Below are 16076 nucleotides of genomic sequence, written 5' to 3'. Positions count from 1 at the left end.
TGCAAAGAGTCAGACATGACTGAGCGGCTGAACTGAACTGAACCTGCCCCTTAGAACTCAAAGAAAGTCATGGAGCCTAAGCCAATTTCCTACAAACAAGAAAATGGGGACACATAAAGTCTTCTGTACCCAGTAACCTCACAGGGTGCTTCTCAGTTTCAAAGACATATCATTTTATAGCCTGTCTTCTACCCAGGCCTCATTCAACAGAGCCCAGTGAGGGCCTTTTGGGGGATGCTCATCCAGTGAAGCAACCCACTCCAGTACTCTTGCCTGGAAAATCCCATGGACAGAAGAGCCTGGTAGGCTGCAGTTCATGGGGTCGCTAGGAGTCGGACACGACTGAGCAACTTCACTTTCCCTTTTCACTTTCATGCATTGGAGAAGGAAATGGCAACTCACTCCAGTGTTCTTGCCTGGAGAATCCCAGGGACAGGGGAACCTGGTGGGCTGCCGTCTATGGGATCGCACAGAGTCAGACATGACTGAAGCGACTTAGCAGCAGCAGCAGCAGCAGCATACAGTGAAAGTCCCAGTAGGAACAGTGACAAGGGGATGCAATGACCTGGTTCCACTTGGACAAATGAAATAAAATGTACGGAGTGATAGAAATCCAGATCCAAATCTCACTAACTTCAAAGCAGAAAATTTCTTTGCAGCTCTCTGCTTCTCCCCATTTGACAGAGAGCCACATCTTCCATGCTATGTCAGCCGCATCCCTGAAAGAAGATGGTGAAAGTCAGAGTGAATGGATTTGGCTGTATCAGGCACCTGGTCACTAGGTCTGCTTTTAACATGGCAAAGTAGACATCATTACCATCAGTGACCCCATCATTGACCTTAACTACATGGTCTACACATTCCAGTATGATTCTATCCATGGCAATTTCCATGGCAAGGCTGAGAACGGGAAGCTCATCATTATTGGAAAGGCCATCACCATCTTCCAAGAGTGAGATATCACCAACATCAAATGTGATGATGCTGGTGCTGAGTATGTGGTGGAGTCCACTCATATCTTCACTACCATGGACACAGCTGGGACTCACTTGAAGGGTGGAACCAAGATGGTCATCACCTCTGCCTTTTGCTGATGCCCCCATGTTTGTGATGGGTGTGAATCATGAGAATTATGACAACTTCCTCAAGATTGTCAGTAGTGCCTCCTGCACCACCAACTGCTTGTCCCCCACCTCCCCCTGCAACCCCCCTGGCCAAGGTCATCCATGATCACTTTGGCATCGTGGAGAGATTCATGACCATAGTCCATGCCATCACTGCTACCCAGAAGACTATGGATGGTTCCTCTGAAACTGTGGTGCGATGGCCAAGGGATTGTCCAAAAAGTCATCCCTGCTTCTATTGTCACTGCCAAGGTCATGGGCAAGGTCATCCCTGAGCTGCATGGAAAGCTCACGAGCATGTCCTTCCATGTCCCCATCCCCCCCCCCCCCCCAACATGTTGGTTGTGGATCTGACCTGCTGCCTGGAGAAACCTGCCAAGTATGATGAGGTCAAGAAGGTGATGAAGCAGGTGTCAGAGGGCCACCTCAAGGGCATTCTGGGCTACATTGAGGATTGGGATGTCTCCTGTGACTTCAACAGTGATACTCACTCTTCTACCTTTAATGCTGGGACTGGCATTGCCCTCAATGACCACTTTGTCAAGCTCATTTCCTGTTACAACAATGAATTTGACTACAGAAACAGAGTGATGGACCTTATGGTCCACATGGCCCCCAAGGAGTAAGAGTCCCTGGACCATAAGCCCTAGCAAGAGCATGAAAGGAAGAGAGAGGTCCTCGACTCCTGGGGAGTCCTTGCCCCACCTTGATCCTCCAGCACATTGAGAAATCTCCCAAACCCCACACGGTTTCCATCCCAGACCTCTTGAGGAAGGCGAGGGGTTAGGGAACCCTACCTTGTCATGTATCTTCAATAAAGTACCCTTTACCCTCAAAAAAAGAAGGAAAAAAAGGAAGAAAAATTCTTTCCAAACTTTCCATGGAGTTGGGTCAGGATTCAAATCAGAATTGGAAGCGTGAATAGAATTTACATACAAAAGATTTGAAATCTTTGTGGTCCTGAGAGTTTCAAATTTTTCTTCTTAAAGACTTGTTATCTAGAAATCTGTCTAAAATCAAATCCGCCTGGCCTGGTGTCTTCCAGCAGCCCTTGTCACACACTGGGCCAGTTGCTATGATAGCAGCCCTTTCTTTCCGGGATGTTTGTTGAGCATATATGGGCATTTATGTGTTGGGCTTAACTGAGGAAGATTGTTTAGAAAATACAAATAGCGATTCCCTATATTGAACAATGAAGTCAATTCCTTTCAGAATACAGATCTATAATGATGATGATAACCAAAATTACCCATCAGTGAGCATTCATTGACCTTACTAGTACAAACCATGCAGTATTATCTGCTGTGTTATGGAGATAACTGAGGTTCACCTTAGTAAAACAAGCTAGTAACAGTACAGTGGGAATTTAAGCCTAGGTGTGTTGCCCATAGTGATTGATTCGGAGCTGGTCTTATAACCCAAGTCAGGCCAAAGGAAGGTTTTAAAAATAATTTCAGAAACCTGAAAAGTTAATTTTAAGCCTTAACATTCTGTGATAAACTCCCAAAGGAAGTTGTCTAAGAATGAAACTAAAGCAGATGGAAGCACAAGAAATGGGGAAAACTGGATCTCTGAGGACTGGATATTCAGCACCTAGAGATAGCTACACCTGAAACCAACTAGCCCTGGGTTGCTTAGTTACATGAAACAATAGATTCCTTTTTTTTTTTTTTTTTTTTTTGACTTAAGTCTCTGTATTGGGGAAGTTTGTCTCAAGCACTGAAGCAGGGGGTCTTCTGACCCCCTACTTACTTCACTATGTGAGAATGGGCTGTGAGCTTGGAACAGCTCCTTTCTATGAGATAAAGTCCCCAGAGCCTGTGCCAGGCTATCGCCTTGTGTGGGAATATCTTTCCCTATTTCAGATTCCATGTTTCCATGCATGCTCCTTTTTTCTGCTTAAGCATGTGTGTGGTGAAACCTGGCCAACTCTACTACGGTATCTGTCCTCTTTGGGGAGGGGACTGAGTCCTGTTACTGCAATCCAAGAGATCCCTCTTGCAGGCCAACTGGCCTGCATCTGAAGCTGAGAGGGACCTGCTTACCCTGGGGCACCCTTGTCTAGCCTTGGAACTGATCTTGCTCTTTCCCTTCTGTGTGAGTAAAGCCTTGTCTCTTCCAGCACCTGGATGAGTTGTGCTGTCCTGGTGATTTCTTTACCAAGATGCAGTGGACAGAGTGTTTGGACTTCTGTTCCTGGTGATACATGACAGTTGCCACTTGCTCGTCACTCTTTGAAATACGTTTTTGCCTTGAAACTGGAAATGGAAAGGTTCTTGACTATCTCTGTTCCCAAACTTTGTCTGAATTTCCTAGTTAAACCCAATAATTTTATCTATCCTTCCCTCATACCTGAATCTGCTATCAATATTGTTTCATCACAATGGATGGTGGTTGCATTTTTTACGTATCTGTCCTTCACTAGGCTGCAAAATCTTGTAAGGCAGAGATAATGCCTGTCTGTGTGTATATGTGCATGCACGTGCATGCATGTGTGTGTGTGTAATTCTTGCCTCTAGGCCCCTTGAGAGATCCCTGGAGAAGGGCATGATAACCCACTCTGATATACTTGCCTGGAGAATCCCAGGGACAGAAGAGCCTGGCAGGCTACAGTCCATGGGGTCTCAAAGAGTCAGACATGACTGAGCGAATAACACACACACATACACACACATAGACACATACACACAGGCCTAAATAGTCTCCTGAAATGCAAAGTAGTAAAGATTTAACCAGAAAATTCTTCAGGAAAACTTAAGTATCAAAGTGCAGGTTCTCCAACTCCTCCACAATATAATAACTCCTCCCATGATTCTCGAACTTTAACTTGCGAACAATCCTGTGAACATCTTGTCAAAATGTAGATTCTATTTTGGAAAAGTCTGGGGTAAGACCAGAAATTCTCAATCCTAATAAGTCCTTTGGTAATTTGAGAAGCAAAATATTGGTATGTGTCTTTAGTTTTCTTTAGGACGATGTCAGGTCAGAGCATGTAGGAAAATTCTGATAAAGTTCTTATTTGAATTAAATAAATTCCAACAGAGATTAACTTAATAAATTTTTTTGAGGCACAAAGAGCCATTGTTTTCTTAGGCAACCAATAAGTACTTTTTTGAGCACTGATATGAGTCTGGCTCTCAGCTAAATATAATGACATACCAAAAAAATATGAGATTAGTTCAGTGGAGGCCAGTTTAGTCTTGGAACCCATTTTAGTCTTGGAGAGGGATGAGCACTGTTGATTTTAGGGGTGTTACCAAAGTTTGTCATACCTCCAAACTTTGACAATATTTTTACTTGACATTATAGAACAAGAACAAGAAAAGATTCTGGAGCTCATCATCCATTCACACCTTGACATGAATTAGTTAACTCTGCTTTCCTTTCTCTTATCCTAAAGAGATCCACCAAATAAGGAATGGGGATTTTGTTCTGGTGGCCAAGCCAATCCTCAAGAAAGAGGAATAATTCTAGAGGAAGAGAGTGGGGATCCCTGTAGGGTAGAGTTCTCTTTACTAGAGTTTTCTAAAAGATTTCTGTTTATGACCCAAACCCAACTCTATTGCTCAGGAGAAATGGCACCAAAGATAAGATGAAGTCTACTTATACTGAAGTTTTACATCTGGACCATAAGCATCATTGAATATTATTGACTGCAGAGAACTGAGTGATGACTTGGTCCAATCCTCTCACTTCATAAAGATGGAACCTAGAATCCCTAGTGGAGTTTGGCTTGCTCAAACACACTTCTCCTGGAGTATGGGGTCCGTTCCTCCCAGTTGGGGTTCTTTTTGCAGCATGAGGGGCAGTGAAGCAGGGGGAGGCTAAGCACCCAGGCTCTCCTCTGTAGTCAGCCTGTTTGGCTTTAAATCCTACTTCTTCAGTTACTAGTGGGCTTTGAGTGAGTTTTTGTCTCTGCTCAGTTTCCTAATTTATAAAAAGGTGTTAATGATGGTAACTATCTCTGCGGGGAGTGGTGAAGATTAAATGAGTTGATCAGTTCAGTTCAATTGCACAGTCATGTCCGACTCTTTGCGACCCCATTAATCGCAGCACGCCAGGCCTCCCTGTCCATCACCAACTCCTGGAGTCCACCCAAACCCATGTCCATTGAGTCGGTGATGCCATCCAACCATCTCATCCTCTGTCGTCCCCTTTTCCTCCTGCCCTCAATCTTTCCCAGCATCAGGATCTTTACAAATGAGTCAGCTCTTCGCATCAGGTGGTCAAAGTATTGGAGCTTCAGCTTCAGCCTTAGTCCTGCCAATGAACACCCAGGACTGATTTCCTTTAGGATGGACTGGTTGGATCTCCTTGCAGTCCAAGGAACTCTCAAGAGTCTTCTCCAACACCACAGTTCAAAAGCATCAATTTTTTGGTGCTCAGCTTTCTTTATAGTCCAACTCTCACATCCATACATGACCACTGGAAAAACCATAGCCTTGACTAGACAGACCTTTGTTGGCAAAGTAATGTCTCTGCTTTTCAATATGCTGTCTATGTTGGTCATAACTTTCCTTCCAAGGAGCAAGTGTCTTTTAATTTCATGGCTGCAATCACCATCTGAAATGATTTTGGAGCCCAGAAAAATAAAGTCAACCACTGTTTCCACTGTTTCCCCATCTATTTCCCATGAAGTGATGGGACCGGATTCCATAATCTTAGTTTTCTGAATGTTGAGCTTTAAGCCAGGTTTTTCAGTCTCTTCTTTCACTTTCATCAAGAAGCTCTTTAGTTCTTCTTCACTTTCTGCCATAAAGGTGGTGACCTCTGCATATCTGAGGTTATTGATATTTCTCCCGGCAATCTTGATTCCAGCTTGTGCTTCCTCCAGCCCAGCATTTCTCATGATGTACTCTGCATATACGTTAAATAAGTTGATACAAGTAAAGTAATGAGTACAGTGTGGGTCCATACTTTGTTCTGGACAAAATCTATTGGGAGCCCAATTTATCTGCTATAGCCACTCCCCTGTAGTAGGAGAAGAGTGCTTTTTCCTGGTTGAGGACCCAGCATGCTATCCTAAGTTGAAGGCCAGGCTGACCTCTTAAGTCCACTACCCTAGTTGTCAGCTGGAGGCACTCAGATTTTGACAACCAGATAAGATCCCTTCCATCTCATACTTCCCCAGACAGGGCAAGTCCTCTTCCCACAAATGTCTGAACCTCACCTCACCCTGTATTTCTGCAAATTCTCAGACCCTTCACCTTTGCTCTGGGGCCCAATGTCCAAGAAGGCTTCCCTTGGGTTGCACAGACCAGGCCACAGAAGTTAGCATCTTTTTTGATCCCCTGCTCAAGAATTCCCTTGTATGACCACATTCATTTCTGAAACTTTCTCAGGGAAGGCAGAAGAATGGTTTACATAACAAATTCCTCTTAAAAGCCAAACACACACACACAAAAACAACCCTTAAAAACATCACTTAGATATATCTCTTCCCCAAAGTCCCTCAGCTTTTCTACCACTTGCTGGGGGTGGGATGGGGGTGGGTATGTTTTCTCTTGAGACCTTACACCAGATTCTGTTAGTCTTGATTGTCCCAGATTTCTCACTCAAACAGGTTGTTTTTCTTTTGTTTCTTTAAAGTAATAATTCTCAAAGTGTGGTCTCAGAAACACCCTAGTCGCTAAGATCCCTTTATGGGGTCTGTGAGGTCAGACCATAAAAATACTAAAGGACTACTTGCTTTTTTCACTCCTTCTCTCTCTCTTTCAAGTGTACATTGGAGTACCCCAGGAGTTACATGATGTGTGATGACATTCTATAATGAAATGTGTCAATATTCATTTGAACTAATATTTTCCAAGTGACCAACACATGATGTTACACAATCATGCCTAAGTGAAAGACCCATTCAAAATGCAAGAGACTTCAAGAAGTAAGTTTATTTATATAGTTTTAGGTTCTTCATCGCAACAGTCCTCTAAAAACCACCACTTATAGAACTTTGGTGCTGCATCAAAGATTATCTATAATTATATGAAAAGGCTAGAAATGCTCCCCTCTGTTTTCCAACCACACATCTCTCTGAGGCTGAATTTTCTTCATATACTTTAACGAAAGTGATATAAAACAACTTATCAAATGCAGAAGCAGATATGAGAATCCAGCAGATTCTATTAAGGCAGATAATAAAGAGCTTTGTTAAAGTGTAAAACAATGTCATTGTTCTCTCTAAATTATATTAGGAAAATTGTTATTTTTCATAAAAATGTTTTACAAACTTATACTGGATTTATTATTTTTAAGTATTAGTTTATAAATATTTCAGTGTTTTCAGTTTTAATTTCTACTATGGCAAATGTTGAAAGATACAATCTATGTAAACAAAGGCTCTTTGGTGTTCTCAGTAATTTTTAAGAGTATAAAGGCATCCTGGGGCTCAGACTTTTGAGTACTATCATTTTAGAGCAACTCATGTCTTTAATTCCTGCCTCAAATCTGCTGTACAAATATATGAAGCCACCTAGGCATTGACCAGATTCCAGGCATCTTAAGTATTTTATGTGCAGCTTACTTATTGTTAACCTTGGGAGGTAGGTATAATTATTATTCACAATTACACTCAAGGAAACTGAGTTTTAGACAGGATTAGAAACTTGCCCAGCATCACACAACTAAAAAGTGGTAAAGGAGAAAAAGTAAATTTAGATAGGTCTCCATCTTATTTTTCAATCTAACTCAGCTGAAAAAAAAAAAACAAATTCCTTTTCATGAATGGACTCCAATTTGCTTAGAGAACAGTGATATTACATGTTGATTTGACAAATATTGTTGTTTTGGTTATGCTCTTTTCTGTGCTCACTTGGTAGATGTCTGGGAGCTGAAATTGGCTCTATCCACCTTGAGCTGTCATTTGGGAAATGAAGACCTCAAGTGCGCTTTAGTCCTCAATCCACAGCAAGGATTGCCTGTCTTCCCCATTGACTGGAAACTTTTCTCTGGGCTTCTTTTAAAGTAGTCTCCAAGTCTCTTCCAAATGTGGACTTCTCAATTCTCAGATGATGCTCAGCTATCACTCAGTGGCTGAACCTGAATATTTGATAGAGTGTGCATTTAGCAGCAAGGTCAGGTTCCAAGTGGGCTCCTAATGGGTTACCTCTCATACTCCAGAAACTCAAGCAGGAGTTTCTGCCTCTCTCTCTCTCTGGGCCTTTCCAGACCCTATAGTCATGCCCACATGGGCACCTGGACCAGGAGTTCCTGGTGTCACATGATGATCAGTGATCTCATCACAACTATTTTCGGTTGCAAAAATAAAGTCTGAGATGCTGTCACTGGGGGTCTCAGTGTGAAGGCAATCAGCATTTCAAGACACACCATCTGAAAAATTGTCTCTTAATGTGAATATTCTAAATATTTATTTAAGCTTTCTCCTGCCTCTGGGGCTTTCCAGGTGGCTCAGTGGGAAAAGAACGCACCTGCAATATAGGAGATGCAGGAGATGTGAGTTTGATCCCTCAGTTGGGAAGATCCCCTGGAGGAGGGCATGGCAACCCACTCAAGTATTTTTGTCTGGAGAATCCTAGGGACAGAGGAACCTGGCAGGTACAGTCCATAGGGTCTCAAAGAGTCAGCCAGTACTGAAGTGACTGAACACACCAGCCTCCACTGCCTTTTCAGAAGCAAGAAAATTGTTAAAAAATCCAAACTTCTACACATAGTATTCCTAAAGTATACCATGGGCAATGAGTGTAAACGTCTCTGCCCCACCAACTCTCTGCAGAAACTTCTCTGTGATTGAGATGGCATTTCAGATTCGAAATGGAGAGTTATGGCATTTAACTAATCTGCCCAAAGGCACACAGTTAGTAAATGACTTTGGAATCAGAACATGGTTTAAACCTCAACTCTGATAGTAGATATTTGTGCTATTTTAGCACATCTTTTAAAGTATCTAAGCCTTGATTTCTCTATCTGTATGAGATAGAGAAATCTGTATGAGGGTAGGGTACTGTGGTGATTAATTAAGGAATTCCAAGTTTTGAGCAGAGCATTTGGCATGTATTCAGTAAATTCAGCTATGATGGTTATTATCATACTGTTACTTTGATCATTGTTTTACAACTCTTATCTGTTTTCATTTCCCATGCCTTCACTTTCTGGTATCAGTGGGCAGTAGCTGTGTGTGTCCAGCCAATGCTGAAGACAATTCTTGGTATTTGGGGTATTGGATACGAGTTTGAGTGAATGAATGAATGACTAATGAAAAAAAATATGATGAGGTCTTGACACAGGAGACTTTTATTGATTAGTGAGTTTCTAAATTGAAATGCTAGGAAAACTCATTGGAAAAAAATCAGAGTTTCGGAAGTGACTACTGAGAGTAAACTGTGATGGCCTAGGTTGAAGAAAGTCCTTGGGCAGGAGGGCAGCCAGAAGGCAGAATCTCTAAACGACCCATGTGGGCCTCTGTACACAAGTGACTGAAGTGTGGCAAGTCCTTGCTGGAGGTCTATCAAAATGGTTCTATATGTAGGTAATTTGTAAACTAGGTGAAGCGCAGAGAATTGGTAAGTTTCTTCCACCTTCCAAAATTTGTCATTGACTAATGGGTCCTTTGGATTAAGTAGTATTCATGGTATTACGACTGCAGTTTAAAAAAGAGAAAGAGAGCCCCACACACGCCTATTTAACCACATTGAGAGGGTGTGTATGTACATAATGTATGCGTGCTTACTCAGTTGTGTCTGACTCTGCAACCCTATGAACTGTAGCCCACCAGGCTCCTCTGTCCATGGGATTTCCCAGGCAAGAATACTGGAGTGGGTTGCCATTTCCTTCTCCAGGGGATCTCCCCACCCCAGGGGTCAAACCCAGGTCTCTTGCATCTCCTGCACTGGCAGGCAGATTTTTTACCACTACTGCCATCTGCTAAGCTCGTGTATGTACATGGGATGGTCCTATTCCATGAGTTCACTCAGGAACCCAGGTTAATGGATGTTTATCAAATCACCCTGGGGATTGTCTCCTTTGTAGTCAGCTGAATGAGGAAAAGTTTGAAGACAACTGCTGGCTGGGAGGTGCTCATGTGCCAGACTTCAGGTATCACTTGTGACTTCTGTCTCTATTTCATTGGCCAGAACTATCCACACCTGACCAGGGTGTGTCTGAAAGTCTGGGGAATGTAGTGACTGGCTGGCCAACCACTTTTCAATTACAACTGTGCAATAAGGAAGTGGAACAAACTTTTGGTGAACTGTGGACTGTCTTTGCCATACCTTGTAAGGAGCCAAAATCTCTGGGAAGGGTGGTTTAGTGTAGATAAAACTGTCCCCACCAGATTAATGGCCCCACCTCAGTCAGAAGGTTTTACCCCAGAAAAGTTACAGTTATAAAGCTGAGTGGTGCAGGCAATGGGAAAGATACTGGTCCTAGAGTCCTACACTCTGGGTGTGAGAAGAGGGGCTTTAGGAGAGGATGGGAGAAGTGTAAGACAGAGACAGAATGGCTATGAAGTCACAGATTTGTTGAAGCTAAAACATGACTGCCCTGCAGAGAGGTAACTTGGTGCTTGCGGGCGGCCTTTGTAGTAAAGCTCTTATATAAGCCATCTAGGGGCTCCACTCAGGTGCCCTGAGCTGCACGAGGAGAATAAAGACCTACCTCCCCCCTCATTGCTTTTCCTCCTCCAAGAAGGCGAGTCAGGCTCATTATGTCTCTAGGTGAATTTTATAGTTCTGGATTTGAGCCTAAAAGTTGCATGTGGTTTTCAAATACTTATTTTATCACACTCCATGATTACTTCCATTATGTGTGGCTAACATTTGAGTCTTTTCAGATTTAGGAGGGATATAAAAGGTTTAAATAAGTCCAATATCAGATGTGTCTGGGATTCCATTTCTTGCATGCACACTGTAAATAAACGCTGATGAAAAATATTTTAGTTCCAAATTCTGCCACCCCAAATCCTACAAATATGAACATTAAAGCCCCATAATCTCATAAAAGCCTTTTTACTTGTAAATAACACTATCTTGTTTTCCATCTCAAATTTCTTCTCCTGTAATTACACAATATTTGGTTTCCCCTTTTTAGGCAATTCAAATTAAAACTTATTTCATTTCATAATTACAAACATTCATTTTGAGTAAAGAGTAATCTGACGGGAATTTGGTTCCAGTGATATTGTAACCCAGACTTGCAATAGGAGAGCAATTCATCTCCTGACTAATGTCTAGGAATCTTTTAAAATTCTACTCCAGCTAAACATTTGCATTTGGAAAGTTTTATCCTCTTCCCTGAAATAATAATGCTTTATTAAGAGTGCTGTGTAATTTTATTTTTTTAAATAATGATTTAAATCAAAGACCTCAAGATATACAGAATCTAAAGGGTGATCCATTTCACCCTCTTACTTTGGGGTGATTTTATAACTCCCTTGAGTTCTGGAGTAGAACGTGGCTTGGAAAATGTTCATTATTAAGTTTGTTTTCAACCATTTCCTGAAAAAGGAGAAAGAAAATATTCTTTGTCTGGGTATCATGAGAGGTGGTAATTTTGAAATAATAGATAAAGTATATGTTATTACTATTTTCAGTATGGATAGAGGGGGAAAAAAAGAGCATGCTGACTGCACTTTAGAAATGAATAGTTACTATCTAGGGAAACACAATGTTTATTAACTAAAAAACACATTGAGAAAAAGCCAAATGGAGTACTTGCATAATCATTGTTTATGCATTGTAGTGTAAAAACCAGTCCAAAACTGAGTGGTTTACAACAGTGATTTATCATGGTCTCTCTCTGTTTTAGGGGTTGATGGGCTCAGCTGGCTAATTTTTTTGTTGTTGTTGAGGTCCTCTAGTTGGTTGCAGGCAGACGGACACTGAGGCTGGGGGCATCCGAAGGCTTCATAGCCCACATATTTGACTCTGAGCTGGAACACCTGAGGGTTGGTTGCGTGTCTCTCTCCAGTAGCTTCAGCACGTGGCCAGCTCTGCTTCCACACAGTGTGATGGTCTCTGGGTAGTCCCATTTTTTACTTGGCAGCTTACTTCCCCCACAGTGAGTGCTCCAACAGACCAAAGCAGAGTTTGCAAGGCTTTTCTCTAATTTGGCTTTCAAAGACCTTCAGGGTCCGATCTGCCTCATTCTGTGGGTTGTGAGTGAGTCCCAGGAGGGCCAAGTTCGACAGGAGGTGATTACCTAAGGTTGTGAATAGAAGGTGTGGTTTATAGGGAGCCATCTCTGTGGCCGGCCTACGCACCATCACCAAGATGTTGATGAGGTTGCCTGCTCAGCTGTTTTAATGGGTGAAATTGATGAGTGTTTGTATCCTGCAGGGATGTGAGTTGGTAAGAGCAGATGGAGGCTCTATATTAGAAATATGTCACACTGCTTGAATGTTATACGTGTATGTGTCTGTGTATCTGTGTGTGTTTGGGTGGTATTTCGAATTACTCTGATTACCCCTGCACTTTGATTTAGGCTGGGGTCAGGATGAGAGAGATATTAAGCGCCCATTCTGTGCCAGTTCTGTTCTACACAATTTTAGCATTCAATATTATTATTATGAAGTTGGTAATGTAAAGGTCATGTTCAAATCCTTGGTGGCTTTGCCACTTACAGGCCATGGAACTTATAAGAGGATGTTACTTCCCTGGGCTTTGGTTTTCTCCTGTGTGATATGTTTGAGGGGCTTTTGCTCTTGGAGGGAACAACTCAGTTCTTGTTATGCTTTTTTAGTGCTCAATTTGTTAATCTTATGAATTTATTAATCAATGAGTATTAAAAAATATATAAAAGCTTAAACATTTCTCTTTTATGTACTATTTGTACAACGAATACATAAAAAATTCATGAATTTAACAAGTGGCATTTTTGAAAACATGTAAACAATGATTACTGATTAAATCTAAAATTTCTAAATATTTAATTAAAATTAAAAGTCTAATTTATCTTATTCTTGTAAATGTTTTAAACATTTAGAAGACAGACAACACTCATACAATATTAACATATCTGCAGTACTTATCAGGACCCTCACACAAAAACATGGTATAAAAATGGTAATATACCATTTATTTCTTTGTTATCTCTAGTCTTATTCTGTTTAATTTTTCCATGACAGAGTGATGTGGTGCATTTACTCACCTGGAGATTCAGAATGGCATTTCCTGACCTATTCAGGTCATGGAAAGAAGGTTGTAGATAGAAGGTCGTAGATAGAGGTTGACTTTTTTCACTACCCTGCTCCCTCCTCTCCATCAGATCTCCTAATTCCCTATCCTTGCTTTATTTTTTTACATAGCACTTATCATCAACTGTTATGCCTGCTGTACTTATTTGTTTATATGCATTTTTAGGTATTTGTTTGTCTCTATATTCATGAAGATATTTTTTGCCTGTTTCATTCACTGCTGTAATCTCATTGTCCAGAAGAGCACATGGCACATAGGAGTTGCTGACAAAATTTCTTAAATGAACAAATAATGGGGATTCTAGAGCAGGATATCAGTTAACTTGAGAGATGTGAGTGTCTCTTCCATAGAGATTTGGATTGGCTACTCCATTGGGCAGGCTATGATCCAAGTCAGGCGCCATCCTTTTTATGGTGAACTGTTCCAATTATGGGTTTTGACTAAGGTGATAATTTTTATTCTTTGTGATCAATCCTTTCTCCTATGTCACACAAATTTGTACTTTTAATAAGGAATCTGGTGAGTACATTCTAGAGTTGCTTGCTCTGACCTGGGACTTGGTTTACGTCAGTCAGTTCTGTTCAGTCGCTCAGTCGTGTCTGACTCTTTGTGACCCCGTGAACCGCAGCATGCCAGGCCTCCCTGTCTATCAACAACTCCTGGAGTCCACCCAAACCCATGTCCATTGAGTTGGTGATGCCATCCAACCGTCTCATCCTCTGTCATCCCCTTTTGCTCCTGCCCTCAATCTTTCCTAGTATCATCAGGGTCTTTTCCAATGAGTTGGCTCATTGCATCAGGTGCACAAAGTATTGGAGCTTCAGCTTCAGCCTTAGTCCTGCCAATGAACACCCAGGACTGATCTCCTTTAGGATGGACTGGTTGGATCTCCTTGCAGTCCAAGGGACTCTCAAGAGTCTTCCCCAACACCACAGTTCAAAAGCATCAATTCTTCAGTGCTCAGCTTTCTTTATAGTCCAACTCTGACATCCATACATGACTACTGGAAAAACCATAGCCTTGACTAGACGCACCTTTGCTGACAAAGTAATGTCTCTGCTTTTTAATATGCTGTCTAGGTAGGTCATAACTTTCCTTCCAAGGAGTAATTTAATGTCTTTTAATTTCATGGCTGCAATCACCAACTACAGTGATTTTGGAACACCCCAAAATAAAGTCAGCCACTGTTTCCTCATCTATTTACCATGAAGTGATGGGACTGGATGCCATGATATTAGTTTTCTGAATGTTGAGCTTTAAGTCAACTTTTTTACTCTCCTCTTTCACTTTCATCAAGAGACTTTTCAGTTCTTCTTCATTTTCTGCCATAAGGGTGGTGTCATCTGCATATCTGATATTGATATTTTCCCCAGCAATCTTGATTCCAGCTTGTGCTTCCTCCAGCCCAGCTTTTCTCATGATGTACTCTGCATATAAGTTAAATAAGCAGGGTGACAATATATAGCCTTGATGTACTTTTCCTATTTGGACCCAGTCTGTTATTCCATGTCCAGTTCTAACTGTTGCTTCTTGACCTGCATACTGGTTACTCAAAGGGCAGGTCAAGTGGTCTGGTATTCCCGTCTCTTTCAGAATTTTCCACAGTTTATTGTGATCCATGCAGTCAAAGGCTTTGGCATAGTCAATAAGGCAGAAATAGATGTTTTTCTGGAACATTCTTGCTTTTTTGATGATCCAACGATGTTAGCAGTTTGATCTCTGGTTCCTCTATCTTTTCTAAAACCAGCTTGAACATCTGGAAGTTCATGGTTCATGTATTGCTGAAGCCTGTCTTGGAGACTTTTGAGCATTACTTTACTAGTGTGTGAGATGAGTGCAATTGTGTGTAGTTTGAGCATTCTTTGGGATTGCCTTTCTTAGGGGTTGGAATGATAACTGACCTTTTCCAACCCTGTGGTCACTCCTGAGTTTTCCAGATTTGCCAATCTGATCACATGGACCACAGCCTTGTCTAACTCAGTGAAACTAGGCCATGTCGTGTGGGGCCACCCAAGACCGATGGGTCATGGTGGAGAGGTCTGACAGAATGTGGTCCACTGGAGAAGGGAATGGCAAACCACTTCACTATTCTTGCCTTGAGAACCCCATGAACAGTAAAAAAAGGAAAAAGATAGGACACTGAAAGATGAACTCCCCAGGTTGGTAGCTGCCCAATATGCTACTGGAGATCAGTGGAGAAATAACTCCAGAAAGAATGAAGAGATGGAGCCAGATCAAAAACAACAGCCAGTTGTGGATGGGACTGGTGATAGAAGGAAGGTTTGATGTTGTAAAGAGCAATATTACATAGGAACCTGGAATGTTAGGTCCACGAATCAAGGCAAATGGGAAGTGGTCAAACAGGAGATGGCAAGAGTGAACATCAGCATTCTAGGAATCAGTGAACTTAGATGGAATGGAATGGGTGAATGTAACTCAGATGACCATTATATCTACTACTGTGGGCACGAATCCCTTAGAAGAAATGGAATAGCCATCATAGTCAAGAGTCTGAAATGCAGCATTTGGATACAATCTCAAAGATGACAGAATGATCTCTGTTTGTTTCCAAGGCAAACCATTCAATATCATGGTAATCCAAGTCTACACCCCGACCAGTAATGCTGAAGAAGCTGAATTTGAACAGTTCTATGAAGACCTATTGAACAGTTCTATGAAGACCTACAAGACCTTCTAGAACTAACACCCTAAAAAAGATGTCCTTTTCATTACAGGGGAGTTTATGTCAGTCATATCTAAAACGTTGGGTCAGTTTGGTGCCCTGAAAAGGCAAGTTTCTTTCTCA

The 16076-nt window shown here is 41.7% G+C and overlaps 1 pseudogene; it reads left to right on the top strand.

Annotated features, from left to right (window-relative positions):
• Positions 1-729: 729 nt before the first annotated feature.
• On the top strand, positions 730-1750 carry LOC136163200 (glyceraldehyde-3-phosphate dehydrogenase-like; annotated as a pseudogene).
• Positions 1751-16076: the final 14326 nt, after the last annotated feature.

The sequence above is a fragment of the Muntiacus reevesi genome, chromosome 3 (assembly GCF_963930625.1).
Source record: "Muntiacus reevesi chromosome 3, mMunRee1.1, whole genome shotgun sequence".
NCBI lineage: Eukaryota > Metazoa > Chordata > Mammalia > Artiodactyla > Cervidae > Muntiacus > Muntiacus reevesi.
Note: the sequence above shows the minus strand (reverse complement) of the source record. Positions and strands in the feature narration are given on the sequence as shown.